Genomic DNA, 11,763 nt, shown 5'->3' on the forward strand with positions numbered 1-11,763 from the left:
GATATCACGTGCCCGAATATCTTGAGAGAGGGCGTTGCCTTAGTTCGCCCTTACTCTGCCTTCGGTTTTCAGTTTTCTCTACCAGCCTGCCCTTCCAAGTTCGAATATTTCACCCTTTCACAGCTTTCACAGGGGGAGACGGCGCCGGTTCCATGATCAAGTTAGTTGGCGCCTTTGTTCGCTTTTAATTAGGAACACTCACATAGTGTGCTCTTCTTAGTGTGCTTTTAATGCGTTAACCAACTAGCCCTGTTGACTCTTGCATTAAGCCGAATGCGAATCCTGCCTCATCGATATCTGCGTTTCGGCAACAGCAAAAATGAGTGCCGCATGAAATCGGCCTATTTCCGAAAATTATTTCCCCGATATTTCTTTTGGATGGGCATGTCACGTTTGTGCGACGCGCTCGAAATGTATACTGTGAGCTTGCCGCGACGTCTAGCTAAACGCTGAGACAAATAATTTCACACAGAAGCGAATGCTTTTTCCACATTCTGAGCCACTATTTCTCGCATTTTCATTTTTATTTCAGTGATCCTGACATGTGTGCGAGATAGAGTGCTACACAGACAAGTTTCCTTTTGTAATTCTATTGCAGCCATTCATGGTCCGTGGAATACGTCAGGTAGAGTTAGTGTCCCTGTATATCTGCATACAGGGACATTAGGAAGAAATTAAATAAACTAGAGGTTTTACAAAAAAAGCTCTTCGTGCTCTTGAACACGTCCGCTTCAATGATACCACATCTCCATATAAAATTAGGTATAAATTAGTTATACTCAATCTTTTTTATACAGAGAAGCTCTCACTTTATATGTTCACCCAAATTAAAGAAAACTGGGCAAATGTTGAGTCTATCTATCTTCAAACGACCGCAGACCGCCACTTTCGTGCGATTAACTATAAACTACCTAAGATTATAACTAATTATGGGATGCAAAGCTTGAGGTATACAATTACTAAGCTCCTAATTGAAAACAAGGAAATGTTAGACCTAATAAAGCAATCGTCTTCAATAAAATTATATAAAAGAAATATGTGTTACCGAACATAGCTCGTTGGTGTGATGTGCGGTTTTCATGTGAATTATGTGTGTTTTACGCTCTAAATGTTTATTCATGCCAGTTTGAGCCCAATGAATACTGTAGCGCTTTTATATGTAATACATGGTAAAGAACTATGCCTGTTTTTGTTTCCTATTTCCTATATTTTTTCCCGAATGCGTACTGTTGCAAATCGTGACATCAAGAACTGAAACAGCAGTACTACACATATGGTTAATTATGTTTTTATTACTCGACCAAAGTGTGTTGCGCATGCTGTATTTTTTTTTTTTTGTGGTTGCACATCGTTGTGCTTGTTTTTCTTAGCTTGCAGTGCATAGTTTTTTTGTTCTCGAACTTGCCTGATGAATTCCTTGTTCCCCCACTTCTTCGTCCCTTTTCTCCTTATTCTTACGCTGTCGTGATTGCGACGCTGGAGCGCAGATTGTACACGGGTCAGGGCCTCAGTCAGGCGCATGCTAGCGCCTTTAGTCCGGACCCTTTTGGTTTTCTGTAAGCAAACTGCAGAATTTGTGAATAAAAAAAGATAATCACTCATGCCAGGCTTATCACTGCGGGTTCTGTACGCATGCCAAAACTTTAAAGCTTCAACCAGTGTCGCTCGTTTGGTGACATGGAACTGCTTGGCTTCTTTTTCCATTGGGCCGCCATTAACGCATTGTTTGTGATCCGGAACGCGATCAGGAATCCTTGCATAGCCGAAGTAATTACTGTAGCGGGTTTATCATTCTGCAATGGCTGGGTGGCACAGTAGCGCCGTTCAAGAATATACGCGCTTCGAAGCTGAGTCCCATTCGCTCTAGCGGTAATTCGCGCGCTTGATTTTACAAAAACGTGTTTCGTTTCAACTCGTGTTGTACTGATTGCGTGTGACACACATGGTTTATTCGTTTCATTTCCGTTTGGTGGCGGCGATTATGTGTATTACGCACTCACTTGAGCTACGGTCATACACACTTCGAATCGACTGATTGCTGTTCGGCACTTCTGAAATTTTGTAATATTCGTGGGTGCCTGCTCACCTGTTCATGGCTGCGCTTTCGAGAGCACGCTGCATGGCGCATATATGTATGTCTATATTTTTTGGGACACCACCCATTTTACTCACTTAGTGTGGTTGGCATGCCTTAATTCGCATCGGCGTTCGTACAGCGGGTCAGGAATGTGAAAGATAGCGAGCCGTTAGGCGATCTCACAATTTAAATTATTAAAATTTTGTAATCTTACGTGGCAGAAAACAGGGCATGATTATGAGGTACGCTGTAGTGGGGGACTCCGGATTAATTTTTCCACTTTGGTCTTTTAAATTTGCACCCAATGCAAAGCACACGTGCGTTTTTGCAATTAGCCCCCAGTGAAATGCGGCCGCGGCGGCCGCTATTTGATCCCTCGCCCTCTAGGCGACGTCGTAGTATTGTCCGTTGCAGGTCTGCTATTCAATACAGTGGCTTCTTTACTTGTAAGCTCTGCTAACGCCGAGCCTGCACGCTGCGCTTGAAATGCGTGATAGTAGTGCCATGCCGGCATCACATCTGTCATATCTAATAGAGGGCGTTGCTTTTTTGTTCATAATTACCAGAATATTGAAGAGTCACTCATGGCAGGCCGCACAATTCTACTTCTTGAACTAGGTTACACTCAGAGGCGGACATTATTTGCGCGAAAGATGAGTGTAAATATTATACGAAGGAAGAATGTTTAATTAACCTCTGAACGAATTATATACGTATTATGAAGCAGTTGTGATTACAATGCAAGAAACTTGTCCACCATGTCCACAATTTATGCTAATGCACTTTTTGTAACACACACTGAGACACCAATACCGGATATCAAGATGTACACAGTGTCGACAACGGGAAAGTGTTTCTGCTTGCCTTTGGGGGAAGAACATCACTATGGGTGTATCGAACAATTCGCATTATCGATGTTCAGCCTAGCAAAGAGAATTATGCCTATTGAGCTGCGGTTTCAAAATTTACATTGGTACAAAAGTACACCATTTAGTTGCTTCTAATTGTTGGAGTCCCCGTTCAAGTCTAGTCGCATCTGAATTCACTCAGCCTATATTAATTATTATGTATCTGCACGTGTTGTGTAACGTGATTTTGGTATTAGAACATCAGAATCACCAGTCCACGCTGCCCAAATAAATTATATGCGATAATCAGTACGCGAAATTCTCACTCTATTCCACTGAGAAATTGCATTTCACCTCTGTGTATAGGTCGACAGAACATGCATAACTCCCACGGACTCGTTAACAAAAATTGGCGTGGGGGGGAGGGGGGAAGCACCTAGACTTACATGGGATGCGCATTTGATCAGGCGTATTCAGTTTCACCAAAACCAGATAAATTTGAGCGAAGTCGGGCTCTGACTAATTCATTTCTAAGTACGGTAGGATCACTTACGCTCCCGGCCTTACGACTCAATTTTGACTTTATTGCCTTCTCTGTTCCGTCGCAATGGTGGCAACGCCTGAATAAACATCATTTCACGTTTAATGTACTCTGCCACGTTGATCACGCAAGTGCCGTTTTCGTGCTTCTTTTTATAGTTCTTGTTCTGTATCGGAAGCTCGTCTCTTTCATAACCACTGCGCTCAACACTTTGCTTGCAAAGCAGCCGAAGCTTTTGCCTCAAAGAAAAAACATTGAGGCGCTACAACACCACAGACGCGTAACTCTGGCTACTGTCGACGCTTCGGATAAGCGTTTTATTGCGATAGCAATTATATGGACACTCCAAAGCAGATTTCTGCCGTCGGCGTCGGCGTGAGGTTCCGTATGACGTCAATGGAGATGAAATCGTCGCCGCGCGCCGAACGCTGTATGTGCGAGTGAAAGGGTGCGAGGGACGCGCGCTTTCACGGGGAGTGAACGCACGGCGGAGAACAAACGCGCGTTCTGCGCCGTGCTCCCTTAAGGGCTGCAGAAGTAGGCGTCTCTTTCCTCCTTTACAATCACCATATATGTTGAGCAAACGCGCCTTCTTCCAACGCGCGAAAGGCCGTGGGGGAGGGAGGGGGAGGGAAGGGAGGCGACGTTTAGCTAGCTGTGGCACCAAGTGCCTATTTATATCAGAGGCTCCGGCAACAGTCACCACCGCCGCACGCATTTCGTGCGAACGCGGGCAAAACGCCGACGGCGTCGACAACAGTTCTGCGTGTTGCCGGTGCTGCATGTCCAAGTTTATACAGCTGATAAAGCTACTATCATTACTCCGTATAGCTCTCTACAACTTTGCTATCGCAATTGATGCTTCGCCTTTCAGGTGAAACTGCGACAACTTTTTTCGTTTGTTTATTGCTGGCCGCGAACACCAGATGTGCCTACAGTCTGGCACCGCAGGATGCCACACCGTGGGCATGCTCCAATGCACCTGGCGCCCTCCGTGTTTACGTGATCGGATGCTGTAATCCGGCGCCCGTACTGTGAACCCGTCTATGACCCGTACTGCCTTCCTTTCTCTCCGTTGTGCTATCCCTATCCAGAAGTTCCGCAGTCACCACTGTACTCATTTCTACCATTTCACTATCTCATTCTTTTAACTCCTTAGTCCTGGGCGTATATTTACCGGTTCATAGCTCCACCGCAGCTTTCCCTCCATGGAGGGAGTATTGAGCCAATACCAACTTCCTCGACCACTGAGCGTTCTGTAAAATGCTATCACATTAAACGTTTCAGGATAACATGCCTATTCAGTACTATCAACTGGCCATACGGCAGCTCCTACGATTGACCACGAGGGCGAAACGTATTTATTATATGGTCAGGGGAGGGTGTCAGAAATCACTTCAACCGTTCGGCTTTAGTGAATGTTCTTGAACAGCTCGTTGGATCTTTAAGACAGGCTAACCTTACCGCATGACCTGTTTGCACCCTATCATTTGGAAAGAAGAACTACCCCCCCCCCTCTCTCCGTGTCGATAAAGTTACAATATTGTAGACTTAACATGCGCATAGTCTCGGTAGTGATATGTTATGCGCGTCGCCTGCTATGTGCTCTGTCTTTTCATAGCATAAAATGGACATGGACATGGCTAACTGGCGTTATATTTCGTTAAAAAGTAATAGAACGTTGTACTTTAGCGGCCCCTTATAGCTTCTTGAAGAGTATTTTCCTAGCATCAGATGTAGGGTTATAGCGTGCATAGCGATCTCGCTGCTGCTGATTTTCGTTTTCTGTCAGCTATCCCTCGAGCATGAAAAGCTTCCGCTTCGACGTTACGTTGTCGAGGGCAACAGCGAACATTCAGAATTTTTATGTAGCTGGCACAATTATAGTGGTTAGCGCAAGCACCATGGCACCACCGCTCGGATATGACAGTATGACACCACCACGCATATGACACCACCGCTCGGAAACATTTTATCCGCATTACCTCGCTTATTGGAAGGGCGACGCAAGCTTGATTCTGCGTTTGATTTTGCTTTGTTTATGGCTTCAGAGCTACACCCCTTTTGTACAAATTTTACCAGTGCACCGCGAAGTAGTTACGTTGCGCCGCGTAAAATCTCGCCTTATATAATCTGTAGCCACATTAGGTAAGAATTCTAGTCACTTTCATACCACGTCGCATGATGTGGCCGATACTGGTGGTGGCGAAGACCTGGCGTCGTGCCAGTCAACGACGCAGGGCCAAAACGAATGGAAATGAAAACATTCCATGCAGTATATGATCCGTGGATTCGTGATTACTAGAATATCACTTGGTTACTGTGGCGCCACCGTGTGTACCTGATGGTAAGCAACGCATTAGGCTTTATATAAGAACTTCGGTAAAACAGGCAGAGCAACCAGATAAGCACTTACGACCTTATAATAATGCGGCTTTCCACTTGTGTTCGGGAAGTGGGCTTGTCCAGAATGTGTAGGTTCCGTGTCCTTGACCGTGCGTTATGAAAAGGAGTCGTGGTTATACTTCATTAGGGGTGTGCTCAGAGTTATACAGTGACCTCTATAATTGTGCGCATGATATGATTTCAAAGAATATAGCTTGGGCACTAATGGAGGCCGTATGTATATAAATTATCAGCTGGAATGCACATATATCTCTCCTCTGAAGACTAGCTTATAGGTGCACGCATTCACTGTTTTATGAATTCGTTCGAGACCAAAGGAAGCAGGTGTTTTGATGGCATGAATTACTCTTCTTTTCAAGCCTCCTAAATAAATGCACATCTTTTTGTTGCACTGGTAAGCAATGAAACAAGCACATCACCAAAGCAACAGCGCCTCGGAATAGATAGGCTTTATTGGTGATCAAAAAAGCCCCATAAGTGTGTGATCTCGGTCCTCGTCAGGAAAATATAAAAAAACCTTAGAAAATCACTATTGTATGTGTTTGGTGTTGGTTGCCATTCTTGTGCTTGAAGACCCCGCACAGTGGTTTGCGAGTGCTTGCTACAAGTGCCACTGAGAAAAAAAAATGGAATCCAATGAGTCCAAGCGTACATTTTATTGTTGTTGAAGACGCATACCGCAGCCTCGCTGAAACCTTCTATTATAATGGCGATACGTCAATGTGTGTAATATATTGAATTATATAGCCAGCTGCAGCTTTCCAGGCACTATGATGAAATCCTGACTTCATAGAATGACAGTGAACAGATGTCCATCAATCACTACTTACAATGCAGCTACGGTAAGCTGTTCCTTCAACCCTATCTTCGAGCACACTGATTCACGTGGCTTCTCAGAATTCTGACGCAGCGTTCCGTTGAATACGTTTGATGCCGCAATACGCAGTCGCAGTAGTGATGGGATCCCTCAGGAGCAAACCTAATTCTTGTTTTCGGATGCAAAATTAGGCCATTAAAAACGGCTCAGTCTTGGCGCATTGAGTGAAATAACTAGTTATGGGTCATTAATCTTCACAAGCACTATGAAGAACAATATCCAGGGCCTCAGTTTGTCATTGAGGTGGAGGCAAAGTGCACTAAGAAATAACACGGCGGGGAAAATTAGTTTGACTAGGAAATATGAATTGCCTTCCAGCTGTGCGTCAGAGTCGCCACACAGGAATGGTGAAAATCAATTTTCATTTTGTTCAGCAAATGGTTGAAAAAGTCAGCTTTCAATATCGCCTTCAAATCTTGAAGGTACTGTGACCTAGTGCGCATGCATCACCATGCATCGGCGACCTGGGAAATGACCCTTAGTTAACCTCAGTGAATGAGTTCAAACTCCTTCATACGCGCAGGTAATACTGCCTGCTCGGCTGTCTCTTTAGCATTGCGCTCCAGTGCAAGCTACGCCAATTTTTTGCGTAGGGAAGTCATCGGAGGTGGACGAATGGCGATGTCGGCCAATTTGCTCGGGCACTTGAACTCCATAGAGACCGCTATACAGTTTACAGTGGAACACGTGAATTCTGGTTCTCTCCCTTTCTTAGATGCCCTCGTGACAAGAGAGCGACCGAACTTGTCCTTTTCGGTATTGAGAAAACCGACAGTTATATGACGATATCTTCTCTTTATTTGTAATAACCCCACTTGCCACAAGTTTTCTTTAGTCCAAAGCCTCGTCAAAGAGCCGAAATAATTTGTTCGTCCCCGCACCTCCATAAGGAAGAGAAAAAACAGTAATCCGTGACCTTCGGATGAACAGTTATAAAAAAGCATTTATTCACTGCGCCCTCCGCCGACGGAACGAGAATGAAAAGAATACGGCGGCTGCCGAATCACCCGGGCAACGGCACCGTGTCTCAATACCATGAGTTCGAGGTGGAAGCCTGGTATTAGAGTGTTTTATCAGTACCAAGTTACCGCAACAGTAAGTGCGGCAACACCTTACCGGTCGAAGACTGCGAATGCGCGCACGTTACCATACGGAACAACTTTCCGTACGGCATACTAGACGGTAAGGAGTCTATACCGCATACAGTAATGTGCATACCGTGATTTGCGAGTCGACCGGGACCAAGCCAGATCGTAGTGAGGAACTGGCATCGGCCACAGAGTCCACACCGTGCGTGTCCGCATCTCAGGCGTGTTATCAGCCTGGTAGAACCAAGGGACGAGTTAACTTTAATTGACCTTCCGCGACGCCACGAAGTCGCAGCAATTATGAGAGCCCTTCTAACTGAAAGCATAAGCTTGAGCTCAACCGAACTTGTGGCCACACCCTTCGTAAAAGGTGCGTAATATACTCAGGCCGAATGAGAAAAAAAAAATCACGCGCCATTAGACTGCTGTGAAGGCGGATTACCAGCGAAGCAGTAGCAACATAGAGTCGACACAGAATTTAGATCAAAGGTAAAAGCAAATTTTATTTCTCTTGAGCGGCGACGGTGGTCATTCGGAAGAAACACGGACAGACTAGTATTTCGTTCGGCGGTCTTTATCGGCAGCATACATTCGCCTGGAAAACTTCCGCCACCTCGAGGAACCGGAGGAAACTAGAAACGCGTGACGGGACCGCCACGCCGCGAGAGCAGTAGGAAACTAGGTGTGCAAGTGTTGGTATCGACGACAAAGAGAGGGCAGTGCGAGCGTACACTTAGTCGACGCGGGTCGCACCGCGGCAAATATTTCACAAACCCTAATTATCTACCTGATAGTGTACTGATGTTGAAAATGTTGCCTTTTAAAACTTACCTATTGATAATGCATATCCAAGTGAGCATACGTGGAGATGTCGGCCGCATGGCAGCACCGCTGTGTGCAAGCATCATCGGAGCTGGGCTCACGCGCCCGTGCCACGCGCATCAAGCCTTAGGGTGGAGTGGGATTAGGAGGCTTGACAGCCGTTGGCCTGGGGCTTTCGACAGTGAAGGTTGTTCTTTGCTTGTCTCCCGCAATCCGTGTCGTCTCTGAGAGCCTCTGCTGGTCACTGGCTCTGAAGCCACGGCCCTGAGCCAACAACGTATAAGCTTTTGCACTGAATGAAGTGATTTTGCATCTAATTCGGGAGCTGAGTTTTTTCACACGCAGATATGTTGCAGTACACAATAATTGCAGAGAACCGTGGCTAAAGGCAGCTTCGCTATAAAAAAGAAAATTATGAAAGTCAAACTAAAAATAGAAAATGAATTGCGACAAAAAGATTCTGGTTGGTAGCGCCAACTAGTGACGCAGAGTTTGCTAAGAGGCGGGCGAAGAGGTTTTGTTGCAGTAACCAACTATATTCTACTTTTCTGCTGGTGTAAAGCGCCCGCAGTGGTGCGATTTGCCCTAATTCTTGTACCTAGTTCTTGTATTCTGCACGACCTGAATAGCAGCCAGTATCATCATTATCACCTTCCTGTACGCATCGAGCAACCCACGCCGCTAAAACATCTTCGGTAATCGTGATAGGTTAGTACGGAACGGTAATACCGTACCGTATAGCGCACTTCTAAGCATCTGCATGTTCTGAATCCATTCTGTAGTTTCCCCAGTACATCATTTTTTTTTTCAACCCACTTCGTCAGTTATAATTTATATGCTTGCATTGCCAGTCTATGTATCACCGACGTTAGCGTAACTGGCCCGTACGAGCTCGTTTTATGCTTATCACCTTTGCCTTTGTAGATGAGGTTCATCTTGCTTTCACGCCATCCAACCGGAATTTCCTTCATTTTAATAACTTATTAAATGGCATTACCAGTGCCTTGTTCTTTGGACAAACGTTTTTGATTGGCTGCATTGAGTTTTCATCGGGTCCTGCGGTGGTGTTATTAGGGTCATTTTCTTGCGTGGTTGCGCGGAGGCGAGCGCCATCTAGTGGCTGTGCAAGGAACCCAACGGCGCACGCGGCGCACCCTCTCAGTTGTGTCTGGTCGGCCTATTCGGCTAGAAAACACCCATGCCGCAGCACCCACGGTCACGCACACCCGGCCCGGTTCGCAAAAGAAGCTTCGTTTTTTTAAAAAAAGGCGCATGTAATTAAGCAGGTGCCAAGTTAGCCTGTCTTGTCATTTGAGTGTAGCAACGAATTACAGAAACATGAAAATGTCACACTACTTGTGAATAACTATATGGCGGACTCGTTTAACATTCCTCACAACTGTGGCACCGTACCTGCAGGATGTGCCTTTGAATCCTCGCCGCCGCTTTCGTATGCGAATGGGGCGAAATAAAAACCGCGCATGTGCACGACGCTTATAATTTCACCTCGGCAATAAAATTGATGCAGAGCCCTTGCATACGCCATCGGGATCATATTTGAAATTTGGAGTTCTGCAACGTGACCGTCAGTTCTAGGATGTCGCGCTCTTCGTATTGCAACCGCTGCTGCGCAAATCAAGCCTGCAGCATGTTTCTCAGCTGTACAATTCACTTAGCAACAGCCTCACGCCATTTTTAGAGCTTATTTGCAACTATTTCTTAGTTTTAGCTCTGGGCAAAACACGCAAGCGGTGACAGTTTGGAATTTCGTCTGCTTAAATCAAGAAGGGCTAAGCGCTACCCGAGACCCTACTTAGGTTTCGATGTTTTCCGGATGACTCTCGCTTTATGTAAAAATGCCGGGGATAACTCGTCACGCTAGTGTATATCATTTGCTCAGAATTTCACAAATCACAATTTCCATAACTTTCAGTTTTGCACGCCTTCCGCGTTCGCGTTCATCCTTCGCTGCGCTCGTTCGCTTGGTTACGAGGGACGACGCCGGCGTTCGCCACAGAAACAGGCATTTAAGAGCTGCGATCTAAACAGTGGCTGTAAAGTGCGTAAAACGTATATGTAATGAGATAATGGCAATTACTAATGAACTGTATTAAAATCACGGATTGGACATCGCGGCAGGAATACATGATGCACTAAAATATTTCAGACAAGCATTACTATCTTGACAGACCAGTTAGAACCGAAGGGTTTGGAGGCATGTATACACTACTATCGCAGAAGCATCCTCCGGCGAGAGGATCTCTTTTGCTAATAACATATAACACAACATAACTCAAGAAACCTAGAACTGCTCTGGTATAAAATTTGTAGAAGCTCCAATGTGCCCTTGTGGAATCCATACGCAGCGAAGCTTACGGGCCATTGTTCACGCGCACATTCTCATCTGGCTCAAAGATGTCCCGAACGAAGAGCTCTGCAATGTAATGCCCCTTTGAACTCAACCAGCGTTTTTGGGGTTGAAAGAAACAAGCTTGCTTACTGCGCCATTTGCTTGGGATACGCGACGTCCACTTAAACTCGCAGATGGACCGTCGACGTGGTTGCCAGTGGGCGCTACGCATGCGCAACGTGAGGTCATCTCCTCCAGTGCACTCTCCCCTCTGATCGCGGCTCTCCGCGTCGCTGCCCCTTCGCCCGCACCACCAGCTGCTGACGATTCTCATGCGTAGGCCGGCTCCCTTCTCTACCTTCCACTGCTCCGGCAGAATTAGTGTAAGCCGTGGCTCTGAAATCGCGCCGCTGTCCGGCACCCTAGTGTGAGCTATTCAGCGAGACAGCAGCAGCAGCAGCACGCGGTAGTTACGGTCAGTAAGAAAGGCGCAAGGGGGGGGGGGGGGGTTGCAAAGAATGGTTGGCATTAAGTAAAACAGTTCCGAACCAAGAAACATTACCGGGTGGAGAGGGGTATGCTGGTGGTATACTAGAGCAAAGGCGCTATTTCTCTCAACTTTCGTTCCCGACACTTCAGGAAGACGGTCAACCTCTCACCACATCTACCAAAGGTTGGAGGTCCATTACCACTTCGAAGGATATTGTGGGTTTCATAGTAAGTCCTATGCTGAGACATCTAAATAAGACATCAG

Source organism: Dermacentor silvarum, chromosome 3, assembly GCF_013339745.2.
Source record: "Dermacentor silvarum isolate Dsil-2018 chromosome 3, BIME_Dsil_1.4, whole genome shotgun sequence".
Taxonomy (NCBI): domain Eukaryota; kingdom Metazoa; phylum Arthropoda; class Arachnida; order Ixodida; family Ixodidae; genus Dermacentor; species Dermacentor silvarum.